Here is a 17,485-nt window from a genome sequence, read left to right as displayed (position 1 = left end):
GGGAGAGCGGGGTCACCGCCTGGCCGCACCGCCACGGCCCCCGAACCCCTCCACCCTCGCTGTCCCCTGATCCCTGGCCCTTTCCTGGCCCCCCGGCCCCCGGTGCCCGTCCCCTCGCCGACCCCCGCTCCCCACACCCGTCACTGTGCCCTGACCCCTGAACCCCCGCGGTCCCTGCCCTGTCCCCGGTCCCTGACCCCCGGCCTCCAGACCCTTCCTGTACCCTGACCCCCGACCACCCTGAACCCTCGCCCCTCCCTGCGCCCCTGGCCCCTCACTGTGCCCCGACCCCCGATCCCACCGGGTCTCTCCCCAGCTCCCGGTCCCTCACCTCCGGTCCCCAGAGCGCTCCCGTGCCCGGACCACCCCGAGCCGTCGCCCCTCGTCACTGCCCCTTTCCCCCTCACTTACCCCGCTCCAGCCGCTCGGTCCGGCCCCGCGGACCGCCACGTGATTCGAGGGCCCGCCCCTCTCGCCCCGCCCCGATGCTGGATTGACAGCGCAGCGGACCAATCAGCGCGGGGGGAGGAGCGCGCCCCTCGCGCCGTGACGCGTGCGGAAGGAGGGGCCACGGAACGCGCGTGCGCCGGGGGCGCAGCGGGTGTGGTGACGTCATATCGCGATGTCGTAACGTCACACCGTTACGTCAAATCGTGATGTCATGCGAACGACGAGATCACTCTGGCTGATGAAATCCGAGCTCTGCAACCAGGGGCTGCTCGGTGCCTGCAGAGGGCACAGCCCACGGGCGGCTGAGAGATAAAAGCCGTGGAGATGGTTGGACCCGATGGTCTCTGAGGGCCTTTGCAACGTGAACAACTCTGTGGTTCCATAACACAGCTTAAGGTTAACTCGCTGTCATGTATGCACTGGAGCTGTATCATCTCCTGCTTTTGCATAAGCTGAAATTCACCCCCTGTAGGCAGGGAAACACAGAGGAACTGCACCCCTGTCTTGGGAAATTAAAGGCATTGGAAATATCTTCCTGTTTTCCATTTTTTTAACCACATCCCTTTGCTGCACTACACCGACTGGACCTGGGAAGGGGCTGACTGAGGGTTCCTCCATGCAGGCCCCATCCCTGATGTCCTCTGTTGTTCTCAGAGGCTGTTCAGTGTTCCCAGGTGTCCCCAGGAATGTCCATGGCCATGTGTTGGGACTGGGAGGCACTCCCAGGTCCAGGGCAGTGTCTGGGGTGCCCTGAGGCTCAGTGCAAGATGGGATTTTTCTCCCACTTGAGCTGTGTATTTCCCTCCCTCTGTCTTGGTCCCTCAGAGGACAGGGTTGCTCTCTGCCCTTGTGTCTCACAAATCCAAGGCTGGGGCTCTTCTGGGCCTCAGTTGGGCACAACTGGGAAATCTCAGCTCTCACAACAGCCTCAAGTATTTGTAGGACATTCCCAGCAATGAGGCTTGAAATGACAGTGTGGGACAGGGACAGGGTTATTTCTGTATAAGGAACAGAAAAAATTGATATGTAAATAAATCCAAACCCAATCAGGTCCTTTCGCCTTTTTTATTTAAAAATACAAAGGAACTGTCAGTCCTAACTCACTCTGCCCTTGAAGAAGTGTAATAAGATGAAAAACGCTTTGTTGGTCACAAAAAAAACCCAGTGTAACTGGAGAAAACAGGTTTGTTGCCATCACCAGGCCATCATTTGTGTTCCTGTTGGAGTAACAGAATAACTTCAGCATTTCCATGGCTCATTATGATACAGCTGTGAGGATCCAACAAAAGCATCGGGGTTGGAGTTGGTTTGGGACCTGTGATAGGAGGGTTTGAAAACATGGCTGACTGGTGAGGAGAGGGGGTGTGATGCTTCTGTGCAGCCAAGAGAACAACAACTGGACACCAGCCCCAGATCTGCATCTCAACATGCCCTCTCAGGCCCAGACCCCCCTCGTGTCCTGGGCTCATCCCCAGCCCTGGGGGCAGCAGGGCAGGGGGGGTTCTGCCGCTCTGCTGCGCTCTCAGGAGACCCCACCTGCAGTGCGGCCTCCAGCTCTGGGGTCCCCCACACAACAAGGCCAGGGAACTGCTGCAGCAAGGCCACAGGAGGCCACCAAGGGGCTCAGGGCACTCGAGCACCTCCCCTCTGCAGACAGGCTGCCAAAGTTGGGGCTCTTCAGCCTGGAGAAGAGAAGGTTGTGTGGAGACCTGGGAGAAACCTTCCCGTGTGGGAAGGGGCCTCCAAGGAAGCCGGAGGGTGACTCTTGGTCAGCAACTGTAGTGACAGGACAAGGGGTTCAAAGTGACAGAGAGGAGGGTTAGATTATATTTGATGTTAGGACAATATTGTTTCCTGTGAGGGTGGTGAGGCCCTGGCAGGGACTGTGCAGAGAGGCTGTGGATGCCCCATCCCTGGGAACATTCAAGGACCACTTGGACAGGACACTGAGCAACCTGGTCAGGTTGGAATAAGATGATTTTTAGGGTCCCACCCATGCCAAACCATTCAAGGATTCCATCATTCCATGATCCCCCCACTGCAGAGTGGCCCCACAACTCCTGTGACATCCCAGCTGCCAGAGCTGTGCCCGTGTTCCATGTGGAACTGCCAGGGCCCGGCGACGAGCACAACGCAGCCATTCCCCTGCTGCCAGCGAGCCCGGAGCAGCTCCCAGGGAAAGCTCGACAGGTGATTTGTAAAAGACTTGTCAGTCCTGGACTCTCCCTGCTGGAGCTCAGCAGCCATCCCAGCAGGATGGGCAGTCTTGTCCCAGTGAAGGTACAGTGCCAATCCATGGAGGTGGGAAACCCCTGACCTCCCAGGAAGCCTGGAGCTCAGTGGGGCTGGTGTGGGACAGGGACCCCTCTCTGAGGTTGTGCTCCCTTACACAGACTGCTGGAGATATGGAGGAAGAGATGGATGTGGACGTTGTGTTGGATACTGAGGAGATGATGGAGGTGGACATCCAAGAGTGGGAAGAAGAGATGGAAGTCGATGTGGTGGAGGTGATTGAGGAGATGGATGTCGACCAGCAGGATGAGGAGGAGGACATGGTGCTGGGATGAGGACAGTCCCCCAGCAGCATGACAGGCACGTGCTGGCCATGCCCTGCCCCAGGGTCACCTGCTGTGTGTGCCAGGCTGGGGGCACAGGGAACACCCAGAAAGGCCCAACTGCACTGACCGTGCCCTTGCTTTTCTTCCAGGACTGACGGACACGCCGGCCATGGAATCAGCCATGCTGTACATAGTTTTTCATGTTTTTCTGTAAATACGTTTTCTATTGTTGATTTTTTAAGAAGATTGTTGTTTGTATATAGAAGATAGATTAAGAAGATAGATTTTTATTTAAGAAGATAGTTTTTTATTAAGAAGATAGTTTTTTTAAGAAGATAAGGTTTCTTTTTAAGATAGTATTTTATTAAGAAGATAGCTTTTTTAGAAGATAGTTGTTTTTATTAAGAAGATATTTTTATTAAGAAGATGGTTGTTGATATTAATAGTGTTGTCATCAAGAAGACTGTCCTTTCTATAAAGAAGAATGCTGGATTTATTAAGAAAATTCTGAAAACATCAATAAATTCAGGATCCGTGTCTTATATGTTGTAGTTTTGTTGTGCTTCTTTAAATACATGTCAAAGATTATTGTTGTTCCATGGGCCCTTAGAATGTGCCCTCTCAGCCCAGCCCCCCCCCGTGTCCTGGGCTCATCCCCAGCCCTGGGGGCAGCAGGGCAGGGGGGGTTCTGCCGCTCTGCTGCGCTCTCAGGAGACCCCACCTGCAGTGCGGCCTCCAGCTCTGGGGTCCCCCACACAACAAGGCCAGGGAACTGCTGCAGCAAGGCCACAGGAGGCCACCAAGGGGCTCAGGGCACTCGAGCACCTCCCCTCTGCAGACAGGCTGCCAAAGTTGGGGCTCTTCAGCCTGGAGAAGAGAAGGTTGTGTGGAGACCTGGGAGAAACCTTCCCGTGTGGGAAGGGGCCTCCAAGGAAGCCGGAGGGTGACTCTTGGTCAGCAACTGTAGTGACAGGACAGGGGGCCCAAACTAATAGAGAGCAGGGTTCGATTTGGTGTTAGGAAAATATTGTTTCCTGTGAGGGTGGTGAGGCCCTGGCAGGGACTGTGCAGAGAGGCTGTGGGTGCCCCATCCTTGGGAACATTCAAGGACCATTTGAGCAACCTGGTCAGGTTGGAACAAGATGAATTTCAAGGTCCCTCCCAAGTCAAACCACTCAAGGATTCCATCATTCCCTGATCCCCATCCCCACTGCAGAGTGTCTCCACAACTCCTGTGACATCACAGCTGCCAGAGCTGTGCCCGTGTTCCATGTGGAACTGCCAGGGCCCGGCGACGAGCACAACGCAGCCATTCCCCTGCTGCCAGCGAACCGTCAGCAGCTCCCAGGGCACCCTTATCAGGGGATCCCTGAGAGACTTGTCAGTCCTGGACTCAACCTACTGTCTGGAGCTCAGCAGCCATCCCAGCAGGATGGGCAGCCTCCTCCCAGTGAATGTACAGTGCCAATCCATGGAGGTGGGAAACCCCTGACTTCCCAGGAAGCCTGGAGCTCAGTGGGGCTGGTGTGGGACAGGGACCCCTCTCTGAGGTTGTGCTCCCTTACACAGACTGGTGGAGATACTGAGGAAGAGATGGACGTGGATGTTTTGTTGGATGCAGAGGAGATGATGGAGGTGGATGTGGAAGAGTTTGAAGAAGAGATGGAAGTCGATGTGGTGGATGAGATGAAGGACATGGATGTCAATGATGAAGATGAGGAGGAGGACATGGTGCTGGGATGAGGACAGTCCCCCAGCAGCACGACAGCCATGTACTGTCCATTCTCTGCGCAAGACTGGCAGTTTGAGCACAGGGCTGAAAAAAGCAAACAACAGCCCTTATCCCCAGGAGAGAAAGCCTGAAACCCTTGGCTCTCTGGTGCAGTTGGTGTCCCAGCCTGGGACTCCATGGGCAGCAAGAGCTTTGTGTCCTGGCACCTTTTGTCTGGGAGGAATCTTCGTTCATATGCAATTTTGAGAGTCAGATTGTCCATTTCAGCACAGGATTCCTGAAATTGAACAACATCGCTTTTCCACAGGTAAGAAAGCACTTACTGTTTTGGTTTGTGGTGCAGTTGGTGGGACAGCCCAGGCACTCCATGGGCAGCAAGTGCTTTCTGTCCTGGTACCTTTTGTCTAGGAGATATTCTCATCCATATTCAATTTTTGGAGCTGGACTTCCTATTTCAGCTCTACGATTCCTGCAAGCAAACATCAGTCTTTTTCCTCTGGAAAGAAAACCCTTACCTTCATGGTTTCTGGTGCAGTTTGTTGGCTAGCCTGGGCACTCCATGGGCAGCAAGTGCTCTCTGTCCTGGCATCTGAGCAGACCAGCTCAGCTCAGCTGCCCTTCGAGGCTTTCTGAGGTGACCAAGGGAGAAGCCAAGGTTCTTTGTCGGAGATTTATAGTCCATGGAGAAGCTGCTCCACGCTCAGCCCAGCTGCCCTGCAAGCTCTAATCATCTGATCATTGGATGGAGCTGAGAGTGTCTGTGGGAGATTTAAACTGCAGGGAGAAACTGCTCCCAGCTCAGCCCAGCTGTGCCCAGCTGCCTTGCGAGGCCATAGTCAGCTCACCAGGGGATGGAGTCCAGGTCGTTTCTGGGTGATATAAACTGGTCCAGGGAGTACAAACGACCTCGAGTGTGGCCAATAGGAGGAGGCAAACAGGGGTGTGGCATGTCAGTGAGGACGTGGCAGGGCACTTCGGGCAGCAGGTCGTCCAGGCAGGGAGAGCAGGAAGAACACAGCCACCCTCCCAGCTCTGTCTGATGGCCTGTGAGGTAGGTCTGTGACTGTCTGTGTTTTTGTGGAGTAGGACTGGCAATTTAAGTGGAGGGCTTCAAAAACAGAATGAGGGCAGTTCAGCCCTTTACCCTTTGTCTCTCATGTTCAGGTGGTGGGCCACTCTTGGTATTCCATGGGCAGCAAGAGCTTTCTGTGGTGGCACCTTTTGTCTGGGAGGAATCTTCGTTTGTATTCAGTTCTGGGGAGGTGGGAGCAGCAATTGCAGCGCAGGGCTGAAAAAAGGGAAGAGCAGCCCTTTCCCCCAGGACAGAAAGCCTGGAACCTTTGGCTTTAGGTGCAGTTGATGGGGCAGCCTGGGCACTCTGTGGGCAGCAAGAGCTTTGTGTGGGGTCACCTTTTGTCTGGGAGGAATCTTCATTTGTATTCAATTTTGGGAAGGTGAGAGCAGCAATTGCAGCACAGGGCTGAAAAAAGGGAACAGCAGCCATTTGCCCCAGGACAGAAAGGCTGGAACCTTTGGCTTCAGGTGCAATTGTTGGATCAGCCTGGGCACTCCGTGGGCAGCAAGAGCTTTGTGTGGTGGCACATTTCTTCTGGGAGGAATCTTCGTTTGCATTCAGTTCTGGGCAGGTGGGACTGGCAATTGCAGTGCAGGGCTGAAAAAAGAGAACAGCAGCTCTTTCCTCCAGGAAAGAAAGTCTGGAACCTTTGGCTTGAGGTGCAATTGCTGGGCTAGCCTGGGCACTCCGTGGGCAGCAAGAGCTTTGTGTGGTGGCACCTTTTGTCTGGGAGGAATCTTCATTTGTATGCAGTTTTGGGCAGGTGGGACCGGCAATTGCATCAGTGGGTAGAAAAAAGGGAAGAGCAGCCCCTTCCCCCAGGAAAGAAAGCCTGGAACCTTTGGCTTCAGGTGCAGTTGATGGGGCAGCCTGGGCACTCTGTGGGCAGCAAGAACTTTGTGTGGTGGCATCTTTTGTCTGGGAGGAATCTTCCATTTGTATGCAGTTTTTGGGAGGGTCACCTACCTCGTGTGCCAGGCTGGGGGCACAGGGAACACCCAGCAGGGCCCGACTGCACTGACCGTGCCCTTGCTTTTCTTCCAGGACTGATGGATGTGCCAGCCATGGAATCAGCCCCTTGTACATATGTTTTTCACCCTGTTCCTTGTTGTTCTGTAAATACGTTTTCTATTGTTGACTTTTTAAGAAATTTGTTGTTTATATAAAGAAGATAGTTTAAGAAGATAGATTTTTAATTAAGAAGATAGTTTTTTATGAAGACGGTAGTTTTTTTAAGAAGATGAGGTTTCTTTTAAGAAGATAGTTTTTTATTAAGATAGTTGTTTCATTGAGAAGATAGTAGTTTTTATTAAGAAGATTGTTGTTGATATCACGACTGTTTTCATAAAGAAGACTGTTGTTTCTGTAAAGAGGAATGCTGGTTGTATTTAGAAAATTCTGAAGAGGTCAATAAATTCTGGATACGTGTCTTATATGTTGTCGTTTTATTGTGTTTCTGTAAATACATTTCATAGGTTATTATTGTTATCCAGGCCCTTAGAATGTGCCCTCTCAGCCCAGACCCCCCCGTGTCCTGGGCTCATCCCCAGCCCTGGGGGCAGCAGGGCAGGGGGGGTTCTGCCGCTCTGCTGCGCTCTCAGGAGACCCCACCTGCAGTGCGGCCTCCAGCTCTGGGGTCCCCCACACAACAAGGCCAGGGAACTGCTGCAGCAAGGCCACAGGAGGCCACCAAGGGGCTCAGGGCACTCGAGCACCTCCCCTCTGCAGACAGGCTGCCAAAGTTGGGGCTCTTCAGCCTGGAGAAGAGAAGGTTGTGTGGAGACCTGGGAGAAACCTTCCCGTGTGGGAAGGGGCCTCCAAGGAAGCTGGAGAGTGACTCTTGGTCAGCAACTGTAGTGACAGGAGAAGGAGGAATGGGCTCAAAGTGACAGAGAGGAGGGTTAGATTTGATGTTAGGAAAATATTCTTTCCTGTAAGGGTGGTGTGGTCCTGGCAGGGACTGTGCAGAGAGGCTGTGGATGCCTCATCAAGGACTACCTGGTCTGGTGGGAGGCTGGTCAGGTAGAAACAAGATGGCTTTTGGCTCCCTTCGAAGCCAAAGAAACCGGAACTCCCATCATACCATAAACACCATCCCCGCCCATGGACTGGTCCCGTGTTCTATGTTATCATATCTGCCTGAGCTTTTCCCGCGTTCCATGGGCCCGCCAACGAGCACGCCGCCGCCATTGCCCTGCTGCCAGTGAACCTTCAGCAGCTCCCAGCGCACTGATAGGTGATCCCTGAGAGTCCCGTCAGTCCTGGACTCTCCCTGTTCTCTGGAGCTCATCATCAATCCCAGCAGGATGTGCAGCCTTGTCCCAGTGAAGGTACAGTGCCATTCCTTGGAGGTGGGAAACCTCTGACTGCCCGGGTGGGCTGGAGCTCTGTGGGGCTGGTGTGGGACAGGGCCCCCTCTCTGAGGTTGTGCTCCCTGCTGCAGGGTCAGAGAGACAGCGAAGAGCCAATGGAAGTGGATGTTGTGTTGTATATGGAGGAGATGATGGAGATCGATGTAGAAGTGGATGTGGAGGAGGAGATGGAATTGGATGTGGAGGAGGATGTGGACAAGATGGAAGCGGATGAAGAGGACGAGGTGGAGGACATGGTGCTGGGATGAGGACAGTCCCCCAGCAGCACGACAGGCACGTCCTGGCCATGCCCTGCCCCAGGGTCACCTGCTGTGTGTGCCAGGCTGGGGGCACAGGGAACACCCAGCAGGGCCCGACTGCACTGACCGTGCCCTTGCTTTTCTTCCAGGACTGACGGACCTGCCGGCCATGGAATCGGCCATAAATATGTTTTATAGATAGTTGATTTAATTAGAAGATTGCTGTATTTCTTTAGAAGATTGCTGTATTTCTTTAGAAGATTGCTGTATTTCTTTAAAAGACTGTTTCTATTAGGAATATTATTGTTCTTATAATGTAAATATATTCTGTTTTATATGTTGTTGTTTTGCTGTCTTTCTGCAAATACTTTTCATAGACTATGGTTGTTAAAGACACCCTTAGAATTTAAATGTGTTTTGTAGACCATTGTTGTAATAAAGATTCTTATAATTTGAATATGTTATGTCGTTCATTGGTTTTGTTGCTCTTCTGTAAATAAATAATCATTGTTTTCACACCCCAGCTCTCTTCGTGTTTGCTTTGGGCACTCGCAGCTTTTGCAGAGTTCTGGTTTCCACTTGCTCCGGGTTCCCAGGGCTGGAGGTGTCTGGGGGTGTTGGAATGGCCACTCCTAGTGTGGGGTCCCTGTGCACAGAGGAGTCCCACTGACACAGGTCCCACTCTCCTGGCAATTGCTTTGCATGCACTTGAGATCTGTAGAGGCCAATCCCACGGGGCCCTGTGCCCTGGGATCCCATGTGGGAGCAGGGCCGTGCCTGCGTGGTCCTGCAGAGCTTCCTCAATGGCTCTTCCCTGGGTGGCCCCAGCGCTGAGGAGGGTACACTGGGCTGGGGGCACCCCCTTCCCCCAGGCACCCCGAGGGGCTGGAGCCGGCCCGGAGGGAGCGTCAGCACAGGGGACTCTGGCTTTTGCTCCTGCTCCAGAAATCCCTGGGGAAAATGTTTGTTCTGGGGGCTCCCCAGGATGCTGCAGGCCCAGCCTCAGCTGGAGGGAGCCAGCGGGGCACGGACACTGTGTCCCCATTGCCAGGGTTTGCTTTGGAGCCTGGGCTTGTGGGAGCACAGGGAGCTTGGAGGTGAGCTGGGGGATGGACCCACGGCCTGGCCCAGGCGCCCCGTGGAGCCGCTCCGGGCTGGGAGCTGGGCCCAGGGGACAGACGGGATCTGCTCCCGACACATCCCTGCAGACTCCACAAAGAACAGCCCATGGCAGCAGGACTCTGCCCAGCACAGGCTTCGCTCCTGGGATTTTATCCCTCAGCACAGGAGTGTGTTTAGTTCCTGTCCAGGGATAACCAAACCTTCCCCCTGTTCCCCAGGAAGCTGCAGCCCCTGCAGGGCTCATCGGGGACTCCAGCTCTGGGCTGCTGAGCGCAGGAAGGCCGTGGAGCTGCTGGAGCCATTGGGGAGGAGGCCCCAGAGATGCTGCGAGGGCTGGAGCCCCTCTGCCCTGAGGAAAGGCTGAGACAGTTGGGGTTGCTGAGGCGGGAGAAGAGAAGGCCCCAGGGAGGCCTCAGTGAGGATGGGCAGGAGCTGAAGGGGCCCAGAGGAAAGCTGGGGACAGTGTTCAGCACTGGGAGGAGAGGAGAAGAGGGGATGGCTTTACACTGAAGGAGGGGGATTCAGGTTTGATTTGATTTAGGAAGATGTTTTTTTGCACTAATGGTGGTGAGGCCCTGGCAGGGGCTGTGCGGAGAGACTGTGGATGCCCTGTTCCTGGGAACATTCAAGGCCTGCTTGGATGGGGCTCTGAGCAACCTGGTCTGCTGGGAGGCTGGTCAGGTTGGAAAAAGATGATTTTTAGGGTCCCTCCAAAGACAAACCAGTCCAGGATTCCATTATTTCATAACCCCATTGCCCCCAGTGGAGTGGCCCCACAGCTCCTGTGACATCCCAGCTGCCAGAGCTGTGCCCGTGTTCCATGTGGAACTGCCAGGGCCCGGCAACGAGCACAACGCAGCCATTCCCCTGCTGCCAGTGAGCCCGGAGCAGCTCCCAGGGAAAGCTCGACAGGTGATTTGTAAAAGACTTGTCAGTCCTGGACTCTCCCTGCTGTCTGGAGCTCTGCAGCCATCCCAGCAGGATGGGCAACCTCCTCCCAGTCAAGGTACTGTGCCAATCCATGCAGGTGGGAAACCCCTGACTTCCAAGGAAGGTTGGAGCTCTGTGGGGCTGGTGTGGGACAGGGACCCCTCTCTGAGGTTGTGCTTCCTTACACAGACTGCTGGAGATACTGAGGAAGAGATGGATGTGGATGTTGTGTTGGATACTGAGGAGATGATGGAGGTGGACATCCAAGAGATTGAAGAAGAGATGGAAGTCGATGTGGTGGAAGAGATCGAAGAGATGGATGTCGACCAGCAAGATGAGGAGGAGGACATGGTGCTGGGATGAGGACAGTCCCCCAGCAGCAGGACAGGCACGTCCTGGCCATGCCCTGCCTCAGGGTCACCTGCTGTGTGTGCCAGGCTGGGGGCACAGGGAACACCCAGCAGGGCCCGACTGCACTGACCGTGCCCTTGCTTTTCTTGCAGGACTGACGGACACGCCGGCCATGGAATCGGACACCTGTACATATGTTTTTCATGTTGTTCTGTAAATATGTTTTATATTGTTGATTTTTTAAGAAGATTGTAGTTTGGATAGAAAAGATAGATTAAGAAGACAGATTTTTATTTAAGAAGATAGTTTTTTATTAAGAAGATAGTTTTTTTAAGATAAGGTTTCTTTTTAAGATAGTGTTTTATTAAGAAGATAGTTTTTTTAGAAGATAGTTGTTTTTATTAAGAAGATATTTTTATTAAGAAGATGGTTGTTGATATTAATAGTGTTGTCATCAAGAAGACTGTCCTTTCTATAAAGAAGAATGCTGGATTTATTAAGAAAATTCTGAAAACATCAATAAATTCAGGATCCGTGTCTTATATGTTGTAGTTTTGTTGTGCTTCTGTAAATACATGTCAAAGATTATTGTTGTTCCATGGGCCCTTAGAATGTGCCCTCTCAGCCCAGACCCCCCCGTGTCCTGGGCTCATCCCCAGCCCTGGGGGCAGCAGGGCAGGGGGGGTTCTGCCGCTCTGCTGCGCTCTCAGGAGACCCCACCTGCAGTGCGGCCTCCAGCTCTGGGGTCCCCCACACAACAAGGCCAGGGAACTGCTGCAGCAAGGCCACAGGAGGCCAACAAGGGGCTCAGGGCACTCGAGCACCTCCCCTCTGCAGACAGGCTGCCAAAGTTGGGGCTCTTCAGCCTGGAGAAGAGAAGGTTGTGTGGAGACCTGGGAGAAACCTTCCCGTGTGGGAAGGGGCCTCCAAGGAAGACGGAGGGTGACTCTTGGTCAGCAACTGCAGTGACAGGACAAGGGGTTCAAAGTGACAGAGAGGAGGGTTAGATTTGATGTTAGGAAAATATTGTTTCCTGTGAGGGTGGTCAGGCCCTGGCAGGGGCTGTGCAGAGAGGCTGTGGATGCCCCATCCTTGGGAACATTCAAGGACCACTTGGATGGGGCCCTGAGCAACCTGGTCAGGTTGGAACAAGATGATTTTAAGGACCCTCCCAAGTCAAACCATTCAAGGATTCCATCATTCCATGATCCCCATCCCCCACTGCAGAGTGGCCCCACAGCTCCTGTGACATCACAGCTGCCAGAGCTGTGCCCGTGTTCCATGTGGAACTGCCAGGGCCCGGCGACGAGCACAACGCAGCCATTCCCCTGCTGCCAGCGAGCCCGGAGCAGCTCCCAGCGCACCCTCGACAGGTGATCCCTGAGAGACCTGTCAGTCCTGGACTCAGCCTGCGGTCTGGAGCTCTGCATCCATCCCAGCAGGATGGGCAACCTCCTCCCAGTCAAGGTACGGTGCCAATCTATGCAGGTGGGAAACCCCTGACCTCCCAGGAAGGCTGGAGCTCAGTGGGGCTGGTGTGGGACAGGGACCCCTCTCTGAGGTTGTGCTCCCTTACACAGACTGGTGGAGATACGGAGGAAGAGATGGACGTGGATGTTGTGCTGGATACTGAGGAGATGATGGAGGTGGACATCCAAGAGTGGGAAGAAGAGATGGAAGTCGATGTGGTGGAGGAGATCGAGGACATGGATGTCGACCAGCAGGACGAGGAGGAGGACATGGTGCTGGGATGAGGACAGTCCCCCAGCAGCAGGACAGGCACATCCTGGCCATGCCCTGCCCCAGGGTCACCTGCTGTGTGTGCCAGGCTGGGGGCACAGGGAACACCCAGCAGGGCCCGACTGCACTGACCGTGCCCTTGCTTTTCTTCCAGGACTGACGGACCTGCCGGCCATGGAATCGGCCACCTGTACATATGTTTTTCATGTTGTTCTGTAAATATGTTTTACATTGTTCACTTTTTAAGAAGATTGTAGTTTGGATAGAGAAAGTAGTTTAAGAAGATAGATTTTTAATAAGAAGATAGTTTTTTCATAAGACAATAGCTTAGAAGATAATTTACTTTTAAAGAAGATAGATTTTTATTTAAGAAGATAGTTTTTTATGAAGATGATAGTTTTTTAAGAAGATAAGGTTTCTTTTTAAGAAGATAGTTTTTTATTAAGAAGATATTTTTATTTAGAAGATAGTTGTTTTTATTAAGAAGATATTTTTATTAAGAAGAGAGTTGTTTTATTAAGAATATAGTAGTTTTTATTAAGAAGATGGTTGTTGATATTAAGACTGTTGTCATCAAGAAGACTGTTGCTTCTGTAAAGAAGAATGCTGGATTTTTTAAAAAAAATTCTGAAAAGGTCAATAAATTCTGGATACATGTCTTATATGTTGTAGTTTTATTGTGTTTCTGTAAATACATTTCATAGGTTATTATTGTTATCCAGGCCCTTAGAATGTGCCCTCTCAGCCCAGACCCCCCCCGTGTCCTGGGCTCATCCCCAGCCCTGGGGGCAGCAGGGCAGGGGGGGTTCTGCCGCTCTGCTGCGCTCTCAGGAGACCCCACCTGCAGTGCGGCCTCCAGCTCTGGGGTCCCCCACACAACAAGGCCAGGGAACTGCTGCAGCAAGGCCACAGGAGGCCACCAAGGGGCTCAGGGCACTCGAGCCCCTCCCCTCTGCAGACAGGCTGCCAAAGTTGGGGCTCTACAGCCTGGAGAAGAGAAGGTTGTGTGGAGACCTGGGAGAAACCTTCCCGTGTGGGAAGGGGCCTCCAAGGAAGCTGGAGGGTGACTCTTGGTCAGCAACTGCAGTGACAGGACAAGGGGTTCAAAGCGACAGAGAGGAGGGTCAGATTTGATGTTAGGAAAATATTGTTTCCTGCGAGAGTGGTGAGGCCCTGGCAGGGACTGTGCTGTGGATGCCCCACCCCTGGGAACATTCAAGGACCACTTGGATGGGGCCCTGAGCAACCTGGTCAGGTTTAAAAAAGAGTATTTTTAGGGTCCCACCCAAGCCAAATCATTCAAGGATTCCATCATTCCATGATCCCCATCCCCACTGCAGAGTTGCCCCACAACTCCTGTGACATCCCAGCTGCCAGAGCTGTGCCCGTGTTCCATGTGGAACTGCCAGGGCCCGGCGACGAGCACAACGCAGCCATTCCCCTGCTGCCAGCGAGCCCGGAGCAGCTCCCAGCACACCCTCGACAGGTGATCCCCGAAAGACTCTCCCTGCTGCCTGGAGCTGAGTATCCATCCCAGCAGGATGTGCAGTCTTGTCCCAGTGAAGGTACGGTGCCATTCCATGCAGGTGGGCACCCCGCAGCTGCCTGAGTGGGCTGGAGCTTAGTGGGGCTGGTGTGGGACAGGGACCCCTCTCTGAGGTTGTGCTCCCTTATGCAGACTGCTGGAGATACAGAGGAAAAGATGGAAGTTGACATGGAGATGGATATTGAGGAGAGTATGGAGGTGGATGTGGAAGATGATGATGAGATGGAGGTGGATATGAAGGAAGATGAAGTAGAAGACATGGAAGTGGATGAAGAGGACAAGGTGGAGGACATGGTGCTGGACATGGTGCTGGGATGAGGACAGTCCCCCAGCAGCAGAACAGCATGCCAGCCATGGAATTGGCCACTTGTACATATGTTTTACACATTGTTTTCTATTGTTCTGTACATACATTTTATATTTTTGATTTTATAAGAAAATAGTTGTTTTTATACAGAAGATTTTTTTCTTTAAGGAAGTTAATTTTTTTATCAAGATGATAATTTTTGTATTAAGAAGATATTTTTTATTAAGAAGATAGTATTTTATTAAGAAAACAGGTTTTTTATATAAGAAGATGTTTGTTTTAAGAAGATAGTTGTTTTATTTAGAAGATAGTGGGTTTTTTTAAACAAGATTGCTGTTTTTATAAAGAAGAGAATTTAATTAAGAAGATAGTTATTTTTATTAAGAAGACTGTTGTTTTTATTAAGAAAATTGTTGTTTTTATAAAGATTTTATACTGTAAATACATTCCATATCGATGTTTACTGTGTTGTTGTTTTATTGTCCTTGTGTAACTGCATTGTCTGGGGGTGCTGGCATGTCCCCCCCGGGCTGGGGGTAGCTGTGCCCAGAGGGGTCCCCCTTGGGGAGGTGGCGGCCCTGGGCACTGCTGGTGTTGCTGGGCTGGGGCAGAGTGGTGTCCCCAAGAGCAAAGCTGTCCCCAGCACACAGGGGGGTCTGACAGGAGCGGCCCCTGCAGCGCTGCCCCAGAGCAGGCAGGAAAGCTCCTGCTGCCCTTCCTGCTGCAGCCAAAGGGACTGGTGGGGCGAGAGCCGGGATCGGGCCGCAGGGAGGCCAAATGCCAAGGGATGCCCCGAAGGCCATGGCAGCCTTGGGAATGGCTGGAGGCAGGATGTGGGGAGAAGGTTTTGGAGCTGGAGGGGCTGCTGTTTAAGGCTTTCAACCTCCAGAAGCTCCAGGTTTCCTTCCCACCCTGTATTGCATTGCCCTGGGCCATTGAAGAGCCCAAAGGCCTGCAAGGGATCCTTGCCCTGCCCAGATTCCTGCTGCTGGCAGCGGGCACGGGCCCATGTCCCCCACTCGGGGGGACACATGGGGTGGGCAGCGCAGGCTGTGGTGGGGAGGGGCCGAAGGTCTTTGGTGTGAGGGTGGTGGTTCTGGGGTGCCATGGACCCCATGGGTGCAGGGTCCTGGAGGGGGTGCAAGGTGTGGGAGCCGTGGGTGCTGCAGAGAGTGCTGGGGGATGCGATGCTGGGAGGGGCAGGGCTGTGGGATTAGCAACAGATCAGTCAACACATTCACTCCCTGTTGGCTTCAAAGCCAAGGGATACGGAAAGGGAGCTTTCCTGCACTTTTCCCTGCTCAGGCTCCACAGCCTTTCGCCCACACCGCGGCACTGCGGGCCTGCGGATCCCACACCCCGGGCCCTGCGCCTCCCGCCGCTCCAGCACCAAAACCCCTCCTTCTCCCCGGCCTTTGCTCCACCCCCGTCTTGTTCCTTTGCCGAGATAATTTCACGGCAGGTCCGAATATTTGTTAATAAGGTTTTATGGAATACGCTCTGCCCCACCCAAAGCAGTCTAGTAGGTTAAGTCCTGCTCCTTGGCATCTGGTCTAAGAGATTTGGACCCCAGCAAAGCTCGCACAGATGCAGCTCTGAGAGCTGCACAGGGACAAAGCGGGGAATCAGCCCTGCAGAGCAGAGGCTTTGACGGCTGCTGGTGTTGCCAGCCAAGAGCTGGTGAGAGGCTTTGGGAGGGTGTGGAGCAGGCGAAGGTGGGTGCTGAGGCCAGGCAGGAGGCCACAGAGAGCTGTGTAAGAGAGCACAGGGACAAGGCCAAGGGAAAGGCTGCCCTGTTCCATAGCAAGACAGGCCCTCTTGCAGTCCCAGAGAGCACTGAGTGTATTAACTTTATCCTTGAGGAGGTGACAATGTAAAAAGTAAAGGGCTTCTGCACACCTCTGTCTTTCCCTGGCCTGCTCCTACACTCCCACCACCACGCTGTGCCTGCTGCCTGGAGGTGCCTCACAAGCTGTCCTGAGGGAAGCACCAGGATCTGGCAGCAGCTTGTTCTGCTTCCCTTTCTCAAAACTGAACCATCTCCTTCTTTTCCCATCCCAGGAAAATTCAGCCGTGAGTTCCTCAGCTCATTTTCTATACATTGCTGATTGAAAATGTTCAGGTGGATTTCCTCCACCTGAAACATCACCACAGCACTGCAAGAGATACAAGGGGCACCATTAAACCCACAGACACTCCACATGCACCCAGGATCACCAGCTTTTCATCTCTGTGATCCAGGCTTCCTGCACTGTTCCTGCTAATTTTGTCCTCCTCTCTCCTTGCCTTTGGGAACCGTAGAACTCCCAGGCTTTGGCAATTCCCAAGGCCAGTCCCTTCGATTGATGTTGGGCAGCCCCCATCCCCAATGTCCTCTGTTGTTCCCAGAGGGTGTTCAGTGTTCCCAGGTGTCCCCAGGGATGTCCATGGCCATGTGCCGGGATCAGGAGGCACTCCCAGGTCCAGGGCAGTGTCTGGGGTGCCCTTGAAGAAGCGTAATAAGATGAAAAACACTTTGTTGAAAAACACCAGCACAACAGAGTAACTGGAGAAAAGATTTATTTTCTGTCACCAGGCCATCATCTGTGTTCCTGCTGGAGTAATAGAATGACTTGAGCATTTCCATGGCTCATTTATGATACAGCTGTGAGGACCCAAGAAAAGCATTGGGGTTGGAGTTGGTTTGGGACCTGTGTTAGGAAGGTTTGAAAACATGGCTGGCTGGTGAGGAGAGGGGGTGTGCAGTCAAGAGAAGAACAGCTGGACACCAGCCCCAGATCTGCATCTCTGTTTGGACTTCATTTTTCACTAATGCAGCTTGGGGTGTGACGTGTAAATCCACATAGGGTGTTCAGATCCTGCAAACTGAGAAATTGTGATTTTTTTTCATTGACCTCAGTGTGCTGCCTGTGGATAGTTGTTTTTTTCTGTCTGCTCTACCAGTAGGGATTAGGTCAGACATTTCCTCATGATAGGGAAGAGGCTGGTCTCTAACCAAACCTTCTGCTTACAGTAGCACAAGATCAGAGTGGCCATGGCTTTATTTAGGCAACCCTTGAGAAC

The sequence above is a fragment of the Chiroxiphia lanceolata genome, chromosome 17 (genome assembly GCF_009829145.1).
Source record: "Chiroxiphia lanceolata isolate bChiLan1 chromosome 17, bChiLan1.pri, whole genome shotgun sequence".
NCBI classification, from domain to species: Eukaryota; Metazoa; Chordata; class Aves; order Passeriformes; family Pipridae; genus Chiroxiphia; species Chiroxiphia lanceolata.
Note: the sequence above shows the minus strand (reverse complement) of the source record.